This window comes from Vulpes lagopus, chromosome 2, assembly GCF_018345385.1.
Source record: "Vulpes lagopus strain Blue_001 chromosome 2, ASM1834538v1, whole genome shotgun sequence".
In the NCBI taxonomy this organism is placed as follows: domain Eukaryota; kingdom Metazoa; phylum Chordata; class Mammalia; order Carnivora; family Canidae; genus Vulpes; species Vulpes lagopus.
The window spans coordinates 91,798,918-91,816,096 of NC_054825.1; the positions used below are offsets into that span (position 1 = coordinate 91,798,918).

Below are 17,179 nucleotides of genomic sequence, written 5' to 3' on the forward strand. Positions count from 1 at the left end.
ATGATGCCCTGATATCTGCATGACCTGAAAGATTTAAAGATTTTCTATTAGGAATTGATTCATGCACAAGGATGTTTGGGCACCCCTGGAACTGGTCATATGCATCCCTGTGCAGAAAGCTTCATAATAGGGCAGCCCAGGTGGCTCAGTGGTTTAGTGCTGCCTTCAGCCCAGGGCATGATCCTGGAGACCCAGGATCGAGCCCCACGTCGGGCTCCCTGCATGGAGCCTGCATCTCCCTCTGCCTGTGTCTCTGCCTCTCTCTCTCTCTCTCTCTCTCTCTCTCTCTCCCCCCGTGTGTGTGCGTGTGTGTGTGTCTCATGAATAAATAAATAATCAAACAAACAAAGAAAGCTTCATGATAACGTTCAAGCAGAAATAGTGACCTCAGCCTCTAAACTTGCTATGTAAAAATATTGATTAAGTACAAAAGGGTTTTAGGTCCACAAAGATTAAAATATTACTAAAATGGATGTGTACATTATTTACAGGATGGCTTGAACATTAAGGCATACCTGTTAGATTTAAGAGATGGGCCGGGTTTGCTTCCAGGAAATAGTTCCTATCAGCTTTTGTCACCTTGTACGTGTAGAAAGCTTTTCCATTTGTCAGTTTTATTCACTCAATTGACAGAAGTTAGTTTAGCATGATGAGGACATTATGCTACATGAAAGAGCCAGTCACAGAAGGACAAATACTACTTGATTCACTTCTATGAGGTATCTAAAATACACTCATAGATGCAGATAGTAGAACAGTAGTTGCCAGGGGCCAAGGAGAAGAAAATGAGGAGTTGTTAATCAATGCGTGTAAAGTTTCAGTTATGCAAGATGAATAAATTCTCGAGACCTGTTGTACAACATTATGCCTATAGTTAACAATACTTTATGGTACACTTAAAAAAAATCTGTTCAGAAGGTAGATAGCATGTTAAGTATTATTGCCATGATAAAAATAAAAATGAATAAAAAAGGAAATTTAGTAGCATAACCCTGAAACTTACCATTTATGTTGCCTTTTTTCTTTTTTTTTTTTTAAAGATTTTATTTATTTATTCATGAGAGACACACACAGAGAGAGAGGCAGAGACACAGGCAGAGGGAGAAGCAGGCTCCATGCAGGGAGCCTGGCATGGGACTTGATCCCATGTCTCTAGGATCATGCCCTGGGCTGAAGGCAGCGCTAAGCCACTGAGCCACCCGGGCTGCCCCATTTATGTTGCCTTATGATTGATTGTGTTAATAAGTAACTGAATTGTAAGATCCTATGAAGAGTTTTACAACAAAGTAGAATTTGAGAGACCTAAATAAAAATCATTAACCAAAGCCAGTCCTATACAGAGCTTCTGGAGAGTGTCCCAGAGGAAGAATTTTTATAGGACTTTGTCATTGTCACTTACCAACAAATTTCTAAGAGCATGTCGGGAAGCACTGTGGTTACTGAAGGATCCTAGCTTTTGCCCATATGTGCTTAATTTAAATATCAAACACATCATAAATCTTGTAATATAGATCTTTAAATTAGAGATTATTAAAGGTGAAGCAATTTGAAAGTATATAATAATTTTCATAGGATGTCAACTTCTCAAGAGATATCCATCCATGGGGCAATATTTGGGTGAGTTGAGTAAAATCCACTTCCAAGTGGTGGGTAACAAACACTCGTCCAAAAGCGCACAGGCAGCTGGTTCTGATTGCAATAGGAAATGGAACTGAAGCCCTAGTGCTTCCTGTACTCCCAAGAGGCAGGGTGGGCTCACCAGAGTATGGAGCCATCACTTAAAGATGAAGAGAACAGTTCTTTGTTTGCAGTGTGGCTCATGAATACTTTGGGTTTAGTTATCTAAGTGCTGTATCCCTCCCTTTATCCATTGTTTGGGATTTGGGGCTTCTGACTGGCTAAAGAGCCTTAGATAGAGACATCTATCCTGATCTCTAAGCCCTATTCAGTGCACTGATTGGTGTGCTGAGCACAATCACAGCATAACATAGGAAAACAATGCCACTAAAAAAGAGATTTTTCTGATTCTGCACTTGGGGAGATTTCGTTCAGGATATCTTGAAGTCAGAAAAGAAAAATTGGGTTTGTAATGTTGACTAAATATTCTGTCCTGGACTCAAAAATCAACAATAGATTTTTTAAAAAAGCAACTGAGGCAGATGTTCTATATACTGTATAGAAGCTTCCTAATGGACAGTCTGTAAATTTGACATAATTTGTTGAACACCTTTAGATAATATTTTCAATTCAACTCTTGTGTCCCATGTCCATTATGATAGAAAAGATGGGTAGAGGAGCTCTTATTTGTCTATCATATTAACTAGCATTTATTTACCAGTTTGAAACATTAACCTTTAGCTACTGCATTCTGATCAAGAGAGTTATTGACTGGGGCATCCCAGGTGGCTCAGCGGTTTAACGCCTGCCTTCAGCCCAGAGCATGATCCTGGAGTCCAGGGATCGAGTCCCACATCGGGTTCCCTGCATGGAGCCTGCTTCTCCCTCTGCCTGTATCTCTGTCCCTTTCTCTCTCTGTGTCTCTCATGAATAAATAAATAAAATCTTAAAAAAAAAGATTTATTGACTAAATTGAACATCTCATGTTATATTAAGAATGCCGTATATAGATTTTTCAGAGTGTCTGATCAATTTACAACTTTATATTTGCTACAGACTGAATGTTTGTGTCCTGTCCTTCCACCACCGTCCACCCCCCACCTGCCAATTCATGTGTTGAATCCTGACTCCCAGGGTGATGGTATCAGCAGGCAAGGCCTGTGGGAGATGATTAAGTCAAGAGGATGGAGCCCTCATGAATGAGATGAACACCTTCATGAAAGGTTCCAGCGAGAGGTGGGGTGTACCAGTGAAAAGATGACCACCCAGGAGTGGGGTTCTTGCCAGTACCTTGATCTTGGACTCCCCAGCGTCCAGAACTGTGAGAAATAAATTTTTGTAGTTTACAATCCACCTGGTGTATGGTATTTCCTATACCAGCCCAAACAGACTAAGAAAATGTTACCTAAAGCTTTTCTCCCAAAGATGTGCCTTATTCCTCCCCCTTCCTTTCTCCCTCTCCTTCCACACCTCTCTCTTCCTTCCTTCCTTCCTTACCCACAGGCAAAATTCCCATAAACAGTCATTGTTAGCTATTTGGAGAAGCTGTGAAAACCACTTGTTAGGACCAATTTCCCTGTGGTTAGCAACCAAGACTTTATCACTGTCAAGTGGTAGAAACCTTCACTGTACAAGTGTTAACTCTCATGAACCATACGTAAGCATTTGATTTTCTGCTGGTAAAACCTCGTGGTAATCATTTCAAGTAATATTATGCTTAATGTTCTAAGTCCAGTAAAAAATATTCTCAGAAAAATCTTAGAATTACTTAGAAATTTATAAACAGCTTTGTTTTTACTAAATGTACTATGCCTGGAACAAGATAGTTTTCCATAAAGTTGTTTTTCCTAGCCAACCTTAAAATTTAGCACAAATTTATACTTTCCAGTGTCTAACAAAGAGCTATTATTTTTGTTATTCTAGTGAGATTATCACTTGTTTTCAAAATCAGTGTACCTTATGAAGCAACATAAAATATGTATTTTCTGTGTTCTGAGTTCTTAAAGCACTATGTGTTATTTCTTCCTGAATTTATACTTTTTAAATTTTATTTGACTTCTTGATGTGTAGTATTGAATTAGCTTCTCTTAGAAGTTTCTGGATGAAGACTGTTTTTAGAAGAAATGTATATTTTTATTAATACCTGCTGGAACTTCTCCAGAGGACTTTGGATTTTCCTGCTTTATTTCATCCATAACAAAAGTGCTGAGACTAGCTTTATCCCTTTGTGGGGTATAAACCAATCTGATATATCAAATTGATATATACTCATCCATTTCATATATTGTTCTGTCCACGTAGTTTTTGCTACTGACATTTCCCTCTATTAGCATTTAAACACACACTTTGTTTATGAGAACAGAAATGTGATTAAGGTCAAAAGAAGATGCATTACTTTAATATAATTGAAAGGAAAAATGCCATAGTTTATATTTCTATTGTTGCAAGTCACTAAGTTACTATTCATTGTTTTATAAATGTATTTTATATCAATATACTTCATTGATGGATTTCTAAAATATCTCTGATATTTTTAGGATCAATATTTCTTTGTATATTGACTCCAGTTTCTTTTAACTTGTTTTTATTGCCCCCAATTTACAATAACATAAATAGTACATGAAATTCACTTCTCATAATACATTTCATACTCAGTTCTGCTGATTTTTATCTCATCCACCCTTGGATCTTGTTGTCACCTAGAACACCTGTAACTCTAACTCCTTCTCTGACCACAATATCCCAGCTCTCAGTTTGTTCACTCCCATCAGACATGTGACTTCACCCACTCAGCACAAGACTCCCTTTTTCTCCCTTGACTTCTTGTTTTTCTCTAACCAGTAAAAACCCTATGATTGACCTTTCATACTCATCTCCTGATACCCTCACTGCCCTAGTGCCTTGCTGGGCTTGCCTTCTGAACCCTCAAACCCATTAGGTCCCATTTGGATGCACACTCTAACAAGGGTGCCAAGCACAACTGCTAACAGATAACTCGGCAATGCAGGCCAGTGGAAATATATAGCTCTGCCAAGCCCCTTCCTTACAGGGCCCTCAGCACTTTCATGCCAAGCTCCCACCAGTCCGGGGTCAGGCTCCTTGCCACCTCATTAGACTGTCTTTGCCACTATTATTAATTCTGTATTTGGCAAATAGGTATTAATAGTACACCCCACATGTGCCAATCTTAAGGGTTGCAATATTGAATTAAAGCCAAACCCTCCCCTCATTGGCCTACAAGAAAGTTAGATATTTATAAAACAGCAATGCTATTGATGATGTCATTATACTTGAATCAGGAGGTAAAAAAATAAAAAACAAAAAAAATAAAAAACAAAAAAACAAGATAAAAGGTGACCTGAGCTGTGTACTGGGAAGGGGAGATGGAGGTCTAACTCAGCTCTGGGTACCGTCATTTATCACTGTCTTCTGTCTTCTCCTTGTAGTTTTACCTGGGCTAATACTGTGGATTTTTATTCAGTTATTTTAGGTCTTTATTTAAATTATATAGCTTTTCTGTCTTCTCCAGCTTACTTTTGTTGTTGAACATTGTGCCTGAATGATTCACTTACATTGATACAGGTAACTCCAAGTAAATTAGTTTCCACTTCTGTGCATTATTCTTTTAATACTTCTATTTATTTATCAATGGTTGCATTGGTGCACATTTGGGTTGTTTTCTATTTTTTTTCTTTTTTTTGTCATTACAATTCTGAAGTGAACAGAAAGCTCAATATAATGATTGGTTAAATTTCAGCATCTTTGTAAAATTTCATTTTGGCTATTCACTTCAACCAAAATCACAAGTATCACACAAGTATCACAAATTAGTAGCAAAATAGGCTACTTTGAATGCTCTACCATATTTAAAATGTTAAGGTATTATCTCCACTGGTTTCCCTGATTTTCTCTCTATAGAAGATGACATAAAATAATTAAATGGCCCAAAGTCAGGAGGTAGGACTCATGTTGCCATGCTGAATAATTCAAAGCAAATGTCTGTCCCTTATTCTTCCACGTTTCATTAGAACAAATGAAACAGTGCCCTCAGTGCTATTAAATATCAATGAAGTCATGGTGAATTAAATAAGTATGTATTATTTCTCAGCTCCAGATTCACCCTGTAATATCTACTCTTCCATAATGGACTGGGCTTTTTAAGCATTTCTACTTCACAGTGATGGTAAATGAGGGGTGCTGAAAGGACATTGCAGGAGGATGGAGTTTTGTTTACTGGTTCTGTCTGCCCCAGTGATCAGCCACATGGATAAGAGGATGTCTAATATTGCTTCTCCCCAGCCACAGGCAGGGTCATGCAGACTCTTGGTGACCTTCCTGTGGGCTTCCCAAGGAGGGCACCCCATGCCCTTGGTCTCCTGCCTGCCGTGGTTGTGCAGCTCCTTGTGTGCTCCTGCACATGAGCTAAGGCTTATCTGCACCTGGAAAGGCTACTTCCTCCTTGCCCACTGACTATGGACCAGATCTTGCTCAGGCAACCCAGAGAACTTTACCACCATCTAAGAGGCTCTAAGCATACCTTCTAATGTGAGGTTTCTAAAGCCCATCCTTGGGGAGGAGGACCTTTTCTAAGTACTTCTTTCCTTAGATGGTCTCTGTGAGCCACAGAGAAGCGTTTAGAGTTCTCGTTACATCTTGCAGTTACTCTCCTATGATAGCTCAGATGTTCTTTATATTAAACTTCTGCCTTTTTTAAAAAAATAATGACTTCAATTCTGAAACCTAACATAAACTTACAGTTCCAGTGTTCTCAATGTCACCAAGTCCTTAAAGAACTAGAAAATCATATTGCACTTTAGTTATGATTCAAACTTACAATCATTAGATTACTTTTAAACTTATAAGAAAAGCTTGTTTCTTAAGAGAAACTTAAAAGTAATAACTTCATTTAAAAAATAATATCTATATTTATTGTTACCTAAGTGAGAATTGTATGTATTTCTTTGTTTACTGTAATAAATAATGGTACCACTTTTTTTTTTTTTTTAACAGTAGACTGAAGGATGAAAGCTATAATCTCCGATCTCATTCCAAGTTTTATACTCTAGGTTCCAGGAGACATACATAAAACCATTCATAGGTAAATGAATCCTCAGTTTCACTAGGTAATACAACTGTTTTTCAAAGTGATTAAACCAAGCTATACTCCCACTAATTTGTTCCATATCATCTCCCATACTTGGTACTATCAGACTTTTCTGTGTCATTAATGAAATTATAAAATGTCTTAGGGACCTTCAATTTTGTCTGACATTTTCATTTTTTTTTAAGATTTTATTTATTTATTCATGAGAGACACACACACACACACAGAGAGAGGGAGAGAGAGAGAGAGAGAGAGAGGCAGAGACACAGGCAGAGGGAGAAGCAGGCTCCATGCAGGGAGCCTGATGCGGGACTTGATCCCAGGACTCCACGATCACACCCTGAGCTGAAGGCAGACCCTCAACTGCTGAGCCACCCAGGCATCTCTGACATTTTCATTGTTACTTAAGTTGGATGGTGGGAGGACTATTGGAGCACTAGTTTCATACTCTCTTAAACTGTAAGGGCTCTGGGATTTAATTAATATTACCAATCTTGAGGTAATAAGTATTGTGGAGTCTTACATGAACTAGTGGACAATAGAAATGAATGATTCATCTTCTACTCTTTAGGCTCTGTAAGTAAACTTGAAAAGGATATATTAAACTAGTGAATATGGTAAAACAATGTCCAATATGAGCAAATACTGGCTGATAGGGAGTGAGATCTCTCAAAGCCATCCAGAAACTTTTGTCTGGAAGATCTGTTTCTGAAGGCAGAAATCAGTATCTAGAAACAGTAAAGTGTCTTCATAACTATGTTAACCATTCAGTTAGTTCCCTGCCAAGTAGTTAATTACAATTGTAGAGACGTAGCCTTTTTTGTAGACTCAATGTTAGAGCAAAATCAATAGATTATTAAATATTGAAAATAGAAACTTCTAAGAACAGGGGCTGTGTCTTCCTAATAGGTTTTATTAACACAATTTCACATGTATATATGTATATGTTTTTAATATATATGTCATTATATATAGATTTTGCACAGGTTATGTATGATTATCTGATTTTATATCATCTAATCAATATCTGATTTTCTCTTAATTCAGATCAAGGTCCTTTTTAAATGTAGTCTTCAGATTTATCTAGCTCTTTAATGATTAGGTTGGCACTTAAATCATCTTCTGCTGAAATGAGTAAGAAGATAGTGGGATAACATTTTACAATATTAGAAAATGTAATGCACTCCAGGACAGGGTTAAGACACATTTTTTTTAATAATTGGTTATCACTATTATCATGCTTAAATCTAGATATAATGTGTTTAACAGATGTGGAGTCCACCAAATTAGAGGTTAGACACTTCTAAGCACATTCGAAATTGTAGCTCAACGCACAATCATTTCATAGTCTGTGTTTCTACATTACTAGTTCACTAAGTGCTATGGTCTCCCTGTAGTTGACGGACTTCCAGGGCTGTCGGGGAATTGCTACAGATACTCAGATGTCTTAGGCAAGGAAGGCACTGGAAACAAATGCAAAGGAGATCCTTGCAGAATTCACTCATTTGACTTCATACATAGCGATCAATAAATATTAGTTAAATAAATCAATGGTGTGTTTAATTCAGTGTTCAAAAGGGATTCATGCTAATACTAATAGTTTAAAAAATCTTTAAGCCAACACAAGTTTTCAGTAGCTCATGGTATCAGTGAAGCACAGTGAGAACACCTGAGGGGAAATTTCTGCCTTTATTTGCAGATTTGAGTGGAGTCCCTGGAAAGGTCCCTGCTATACTTTTAATAGAACATTAAAGTATTGTTGCTGGAACATGGTATGATTGCACCCATTCCTTTGTGGAGCATATCCAGATGCCTTCTTTAGATGACTATTCTCCTTGCTCCTTATATATTGAAAGCAATTACGTGATATTGTAATGAATTTTGTTGACAGGCTTTTCTTTCCAAAAGCTGCTTATCGAAGCGCGTTATTTCTAACTGAAAAACTTATTTTTCTTTCTGTCTGTCTGAATGGACTGCTTGCCAGTGGTGACTTATGGCTTACTTCATCGATTTTCAGTAATGAGATAGAGCAGCATGAGCTAAATGTCTGTGTACATGGGCAAGGATTCTAAATCACATTCTGAAAACCACTGGCTTGATGATACAGTGAGTCCATCTCCTCAAAAATGTTTGCGGTGAAGATTTCTTGAAAAACCGTGGGCTTACAGCACATCACTTAAATGGCAGATTTAGCAAAACAGTTACAGTCTCTAGTGAGAGAACCATGTTGGATTGTTCAGTGCCTTAGAGGAAAATTCACCAGCCAGTGCATCTGTTGGGGAGGGTCTCAGTGGATAAGAGAGGCTGTGGTAGTTTTAAATGCATTGATTTCTCTACAAAGGAGCATTCAAAAATGTAACCGTCTATGATCTCCCTGTAGTTGATGGACTTCCAGGGCTGTCGGAGAATTGCTACAGATACTCAGATGTCTTAGGCAAGGAAGGCACTGGAAACAAATGCAAAGGAGATCCTTGCAGAATTCACTCATTTGACTTCATACTGAGTCACTGTCTCATGGTGCTGAAATACTTCTGGCATTTGCTCTTGATCTTAATAACAAGGGGAAGGAATTACGTGCTTTTAAAAAGTATGATACTTGTGGAATACAGGGGGAATCCCTTGAAGATTGTGTGTTATAGTACTGCTATTTTATGGCCCTTATATCCTTTCCACATGTTCACTCCTTCAGTCAAATTCACTCTTCATTGAACACAGATATTGCCATGAATTGCTTTATTCTTTATCTAAATCTCCTTTTAATTAATGCTCTTATCCTCATACAAGGGCCTCCTCCAGGACCTTGTTTATGACACCTATAAATCTTACTGCCTTCTTTCCATCTGTTCTTTCCAGTTTTTTTTCAGCCCGTGATCCACATCACTCCAGTATCCATTGCTACCCCTTAGAGTTCCGTCTTCTTGTTTCTTCTGTCTACCATGTCTCAGTTAACTTTAAAATTAGCAAAATGTTCAAATATTATGGAATTCTTCTGATAATCTTACAAAATCCAGTATAATAAATAAATGGTACACGATACATATAAGTCATCGGAAGTCTTACTCCCAGTGGTCAAGATAGCCATACTGTGGTCTTTAAAAATTCATAAAAACAATGATTTGTATTTCTTACTTAAAATGCTGTATTTCCTACTTCGGTGCATTCTTTGTTCTTGCTTGAGATTAGTCTGTTAGATGGAAATGTAAATTAGCAACTAATTATAGTAATGACATACCCCAATATACAGACTAAAGCTTTGGTGTAATTACATATGATTGGGGACATGGAAGATGATCTAATGAAATAAAATAAAACCTATTCTGGATAAACCATATCATATATTTTTAGGAATAAATGGTAGAAGTCTAACAAATTTGCCCTATGCTAGAAACAGAATTTAATAGTTTAGTGCATTCTAGAGAAAAAAGGAAAATAATATTAATTTAATGAAAACCACTCATGGGTAAGAAAATATGAGTATGAATGAAATTTGGGTACATTTCCATACTTGTGGAATTGAATCCTAAACCTAAAATGACTCAGTAAATATTATTTCCTGACAGAGTTGAGGGGGTGGAGAGAAAATGCAGAAGGAATTACTCAACAGTAGAGAACATTCTAGAGGAACAAATATTAGAGTGAGTTCAAAATATTCTGGGATTTTTTTTTTCATTTTGATAAATTCCCATTTATATTTCTTGGAGAGATATGGTACATTTGACCACTTCATTTCTACATATGATACAAAATAATAAGAGCAGCCAGCCTGCTAAGAACTCAAAGCCAGATGGTGTATGTATGTGTCATGCTGAGTTGATGGTTTGGAAATGCCAGCTCTGCAGAATGGCTGGAACCAAATAATGCTTCAAGGTAATCCTACTTAAGATTCACTTGTGCATCTCCATATGACTTTCACATTCTTAAGTTAATTTAATGAATTTTAAGTTGCAGTGGACAACATGCTACATATTAGGCAATAGAGTAAAATGTTTCTAACATGATTTGTTGGATGTTAGCTCAAATCAAATTCTAATAAAGTAGCAGAATCTAAAGTGTTAGCTAAACAGTATTGGCTGACTGCTTAAATGAACAATATAACCGAAAGTCAGTCTGTACTTCTCTGTAGAGAATGGTGGACTGTTCTAAAATTTTTAGAGATTGTCTTTTGAAAATCAGCCAATGTGAATTAAAACAAAACAAAACAAAACAACTAACAAAACAAAACAACTAACAAAACCCAACAATTTTCGCTCTGTCTCCTGATGTTTGGAAATGAGGAGAAATTCATTTTGTGGTACCTCCTTTCCCTGACCTCCACACACTGATTGGAGGAGTCTTCTATAGCAGTTCAGGTGAGATGGGAGCCGTACTGTGGTCACAAGCTGGGGAGAGCCAGTGGAGAGGTCTACAGACAGTGACAGGGTAGGTACCAAGTAATAGTGAAGGGACTGCTATGTTAGATGACACCACTGGATAAGAAGATGGAGCAACTGTAGAAGGGTATAAGACTTCATAATACTGGGGCACCTGGTGGTTGAGCATCTGCCTTTGGCTCAGGTTGTGATCCAGGGTTCTGGGATCAAGTGCTGTATATCTCTTTGCCTATATCTTTGCCTTTCTGTCTGTGTCTCTCATGAATAAATAAAGTCTAAAAAAAAGACATCATAATGCCATTAATCTTACGAGTTTGGCAAACTGTTATTTAGAACTGTTACATTTGTATTTGCCGAATTACTTTTCTTTTTCTCTTCTAGAATATGAGATTCTGCTTCTCTTATTTATTTTTTTTGCATTTTTAAGGTTTCTCCTTTCCTTTCCTTTTAAATCTTCGTAAGAGCACCTGTTTCCCAAGAATCAATGAATTATTTATTATTAAATTATTATCATTTATTGAATAATTTAGTCCCATATTAAATTAGTTTTTACTTTTTAAGATCATCATGTTTTCTTAATGAATTACCCTTTTGTCATTATGAAATGTTTCTTTTTATTTTTGATAACATCCTTTATCTTGAAACCTCCTTTTTATATTAGTATGGCTATTCCAGCTTTCTTACAATTGGTATTTACATCCATTTACTTTCAACAAATCCATATCTATTTACTTAAAGTGCTTTTTGTTTGTGTTTTAAATGCAGTCTGTCAATCTATGATATTAACTGGGAGAGTTTAAACCATCTGTATTTAATGTAATTAGAGGCATTATTGGGTTAAGGTCTGAGATCTTACTGTTTTTTTTTTTCTGTCTTGTCTAGTCTTTGTTCTTTTTCCCAATTTCTGACTTCTTTTGCATTACCCTAATGTACTGTTAGTATTCCATTTTATTTCCAGTATTGGCTTTTTAGCTGAAATAGACAAAATTTCTAAATTGGCCCCCAATGATGCCCTACTTTAACCCTAAGAACCTGTCAATTAATGAAATATAATTTCTCTGATTGTATTATGATACATAGCACAGTTCACATTAGGACATTACCCTTGTGGGCTTGATCTTATCACATGAGTCCTTACAGGTAGAAAGCTTTTTCAGACTGATGGCAGAAGAAAAAGTCAGAGGGATCTGAAGCACCAGAGGAATCTGATATTCTGTTGCTGGATTTGAGGATTGAGGGGTGGGAACAGGTACACGGGGTAGAGAGCAGAGCCAAGTAGCTGAGAATGACTGGCCCACACATAATAAAGAAGTATGAACCTCAGTCTTATACCCAAAAGGGACTGAATTCTACTAACCGCCAGAATGAGCTTGGAAGCTCCTTTCCTTGAGTCTCCAGGTAAGAACCCTGCTTGACCAATATCTTGATTTTGAAGGCATAGAAACCAGACTAACCCACTTGGACTTCTGATCTACAGAACTGTGAAAAATAAATTCATGGTGTTTTAAGCTGCTAAATTTGTGGTAATTTGTTATGTAGCACATACAACTAATGCTGAAGATCATTTTATTTTCTCAGTGGTTCCTCTAGGGTTTACGGTATACATCTTTAACTTATCACTATCTGCTGCCAAATAACATTATGCTACTTTATATAAAATTAAAAACTCAACAACCTGTGCCTTCCATTTCTTTCTTTGTGCTGTTGTCATAATTTTATTTCCAAATATGTTTAAATCCTTACTATATTTTCTCATATTTTTGCATCAACTATCTTTAAAAAACAAAAGATAGATCTTTTATATTTTATCCACATATTTACTAATTTTTAGCAATTATCATTGCTTGCTATAGACTGAAAGTTATTATCTGGTATCATATTTTCCTTTCCTTTGACATATCCTGTAGTGAAAAATCTATTGACAGTGAATTCTTTCAGCTTCTGTTAGTCTGAAAAAGTCTTCCACCTTTGAGAAATTTTCCCCCTTATTGGAAAGGTGTTATTCCATTGTTTTCTGGCTTGTGTTGCTTTACATGAAAAGTCTGTGAAATTTCTTCTTTATTTTTGTGTATGTGATATGTCTTTTTCCTCCAGAAGCTTTTTTAAAGAAAAGAGGGAGAGAGAGAATGTGTGCATGCATGAGTGGGGGAAGGGAGAGAATCATCAAGCAGACTCCCTGCGGAAAGTGAAGCCTGACCCCAGGACCTTGACACCATGACCTGAGCTGAAATCAAGAGTCAGACCCTGAACCAGCTGAGCCACCCAGGAGCCCCTCCTCCAGTGGCTTTTAAGAGTTCTTCTTTATCACAGATTTTCAGCATTTGATCGTACTGTGCCTTGATGTGACTTTGAGTATACTCCATTTGTTTAGTTTCTTAGATCTGTAGGTTTATAGTTTACATGAAAATGTCATGAAGTTTTGGAATAACTTCAGCTGTTATTTCTTCTAATACTTTTTCTACATGCCCCCTTTCCTGCTTCGTTAGAGCTTCAATATACACAGATTAGACTGCTTGACATTTTCTCACAGTTCACTGAAATTCTGTTGATTTTTAAAATCTCTTTCTTTCTGATCCATTTTGGATAATTTGTATTTCTATATGTTCAAATTTTAAAATATTTCTTCTGCAACATCTAATGCGCTATTATTTCACGCAGTGACTTTTAAGTTTCAGGAAGCATCTTTAATTTTTCAGTGTTCCATTTGGTTCTTTTAAATGTCTTTTTTCCCCCATTAATTATTTTCATTTAACTTCTTGAACTTATTTAATTTAGTGATTTATGTTCCTATCTCTTAATTCCAATACTTCTGTCATTTCAATGTCTGTTTTTATTTAATTGGTTTCCTTTTGGTTAAGGATTTTTTTTTTTTTTACCTTTTTGGAAAGTCTAGTAATTTATTATATATTGAATTTTATAATGTTGGATATCGTTGAATGTCTGGATTTTGGTATATTTCTTTAGAAATTGTAGAATTATGTTTTTGCAAGTATTTGGGTTACTTGTAGATTAATTTGATATATATGTATATTTTGATCCTTGCTCTTAAGAATTTTTGGGATGGATATAAAGTAGCTTTTATTTCAAGGCTACTTTAGCATCACTATTTAGGTAATAAACTTCTTAGGTCTGAGACTATTGAATGCTTGTAGTCAATAAGGTCTCTCTGGTCAGAATTTGAATAACTCTTCATTCTGAGTGAGCTCTGAAAATTGTTTAACCCACAGTTTGTGGTAGGTAGAATAATAATAAAATGGCTTTCAGTAATACTCACCATTGTATAATCTCCTTCCATGGGGTTTTGGAAGATCCTGTGAATACAACCAATTCTGTAATTATATTAATTTATGTGGCAAATAGAGAATTATTTAAGGTGGGCCTGACTTCATCAGGTGAGCCATTTAATAAAAAAAGATTTCTTTGACTTATTGCAGAGGAAAAAGTTCAATATATGAAAAACCTGATTTATATATTTAGTTCAAATGTCTAGTTGTTTATGGTGGGAAGGCAACTCTGGTGGTAGATACTTGATCATGAAATTTTATAATTCACTTAATTTGGAGCTCACTAAATCCTATTACTAGTCCATCTATAAAATAGAGAAAACTGAGTTAAGACGGAAAGCAAGTGAAAGAGACTAGCCAACAACATCCCCAAAGTATGAAAACCACTCTTTTTTTGCCTTTTACTTTTAAGTTATTTGGAAATATTTCATAATAATGAAGTACATAGAAAATAATACAACAGGCTTCTATATACATAATCATTTTAAGAAATAAAGTATTATTAGTACAGTTGAGGCCCCTGTGTCTTCCTCTAGTCTTATTCTCCCTTTTTATTTTTAAATAGTTTCTTTATTCATGAGAAAGAGAGTTTGTGTGCACAAGCAGGGGGAGGGGTGGAGGGAAGAGAGAGAAGCAGGCTACCCGCTGAGCAGGGAGCCCAAAGTAGGGCTTGATCCCAGGATCTTGGGATCATGACCTGAGCCAAAGTCTGATGCTTAACCAACTAAGCCACCAAGGTACCGCAAGTCTTATACTCCTGATAGAGGTACCTGAACTGAGTGCTATTAATTTTTTTGAGATTTATTTTAATACTATCAAACTGTAACTTCCCCCCCTTTTTTTGTTTAATGTTTTGTTGTAAGAATGAAAAATTGATATGTACTTGGAATTCCACTCTATGAATATAGCTCTGTTTATTTATCCAGTCAATAATTGAGACATATAGGCTGACTTTTTTGAAGGAATGAATGCAGAGATTAACTTTTGTATGCGTGTGACAAGAACACATGTATGAGAGTTTCAGTAAGGAAATACCCTCTGTAATGAAGTCATTAGATAATAGAGTCTATGCATCTTTATATCACTAGATATTGCCAACTATTCTTCAAAGGGGTCATCCAAATTTGCATTCCCATATTATAAGTATGCAGAACATACTTATAACCAGTGGTATTATTAGAATTAAATTACAAATAATTATATGAGTGAAAAATGCTATCTCATTGTGGTCTACATTTGCATTTCCCTGGTAATTGATCAGGTATGACATCTTTTATTATGCTCACTGGCCAAATTGGCATGGAGATTATTATTCCCCAGCCTGGCCACTCCAATTTCTTTATGTTTAACATAAAGGTCAAACATCTAAAGTGATAAGATATGGTATGGAAAGTTTTCCTAACTGTGAAATTATTCCCTGAGTCATTGAAATTATTTCTGGTCATCACAACATGATTCTTGCCAACTCTTCAGTTGAGCCATGCTGAGTTATGGCAGATTCACCGTCTCCCATTCTGGTTTTTCTGGTTGTAGAAAGAATAACAATAAACTTTAAGTCATTGAAGCTAAAAGACAGGCTAAGTTATGAGAAGGAATATAACATTATACTCTAGCTAAGATTGGCTAATAATGGCGGTATTTGGTAGGCTGGGAAGAGCCCAGTGATTGTAAAATATTGCAGGATTTTTGTTTATTTGACTAAGGCCAGCAATAGAATCTCCTTTATTCAGAATTTTCAAAATGGCTTAGATAAGAATTTGAACAGAATGATGAAAAATCTGAGTGTGTCATGTTATGCTAAAGGATGGAACCAGGGAATTTTGAGGGTCCTTCTTCCCTTTGTTCTGTGCCGCAGTGAGGAACTCATCCATTCAATCACAGATTCTTTCCACTGCCAACATGGAATTTTGCACAAAACTTTTTGTTTTCTAAAGAGGTAATGAGTAAAATTGTATCTTTTACAAATATACCATCAGTAAATTATTTCAGATAGAAGCCAGAAAAATTACCCTGAATCTATTCTTGGTGCTAAATGGACGTCGCTTTGAGCCCAGGGACTCTATTTTCTGCCCTTTCCATAATTTGAAATATCATGTGACAGTATGCTTCCTGCCTCTACTCACAGCTCTGGATCATCAATACTTTTCCACCCACTTTGGGAATTTCACATATTACGGAATTACAGTGTTTTAGTGTCCTCCCCACTGTGATAGTCCAAGTTACATGTAGCTGAAGTAAATAATTCAATTTGTAATTGATTTGGGAATGTACAACTGGAAGCATTTTGGGGAATATGGTGCAGGTATCTCTGTTTATATTACTTTGGGAAGATTTTATTTCATAGAAACAGAAAACCTGAGAAGGAGGTCTTATCATTTAGGTTTGACAACAGAAAATCACTCTGTACAGCTCTAATTATTGCATTCAGTTCATTTCTCTATGGCTCAAGGACTTCCTTTGGTGAGAAACACTTCCAAACACTTCCTTTGGTGAGAAAATTTCTAAATCTAGGAGATTAAAGCATAGGAAGGTTTCTTCACATTCAGACAAAAGTGTCTTGTTTAATATTCAGGCTACCCTGATTCTTTTCTTTGTGCTTCTTAGATGTTCGCTAAACCCCACTGGTCAGTATAACTAGATCGCAGATAAGATGTTTTCAAAATAATGGACATATCCTTATGATATTTGATACTACTTTCTGTTGGGCCTCTTTAGACATGTATGTGTGTGCTTATTTCACATTTGAACTGAAATGAGCCAAAAGGGAAGCAGTGTTTTTAGGATGAATTTTCTCATCCTAAATA

At 36.2% G+C, this 17,179-nt stretch overlaps 1 protein-coding gene across 8 annotated transcripts in view; it reads left to right on the forward strand.

Annotated features, from left to right (window-relative positions):
- The window catches only part of AIG1 (androgen induced 1), a 241,938-nt gene that overhangs the window by 35,393 nt on the left and 189,366 nt on the right, over positions 1 to 17,179 (forward strand). The gene's annotated exons all lie outside the window — the stretch shown is intronic.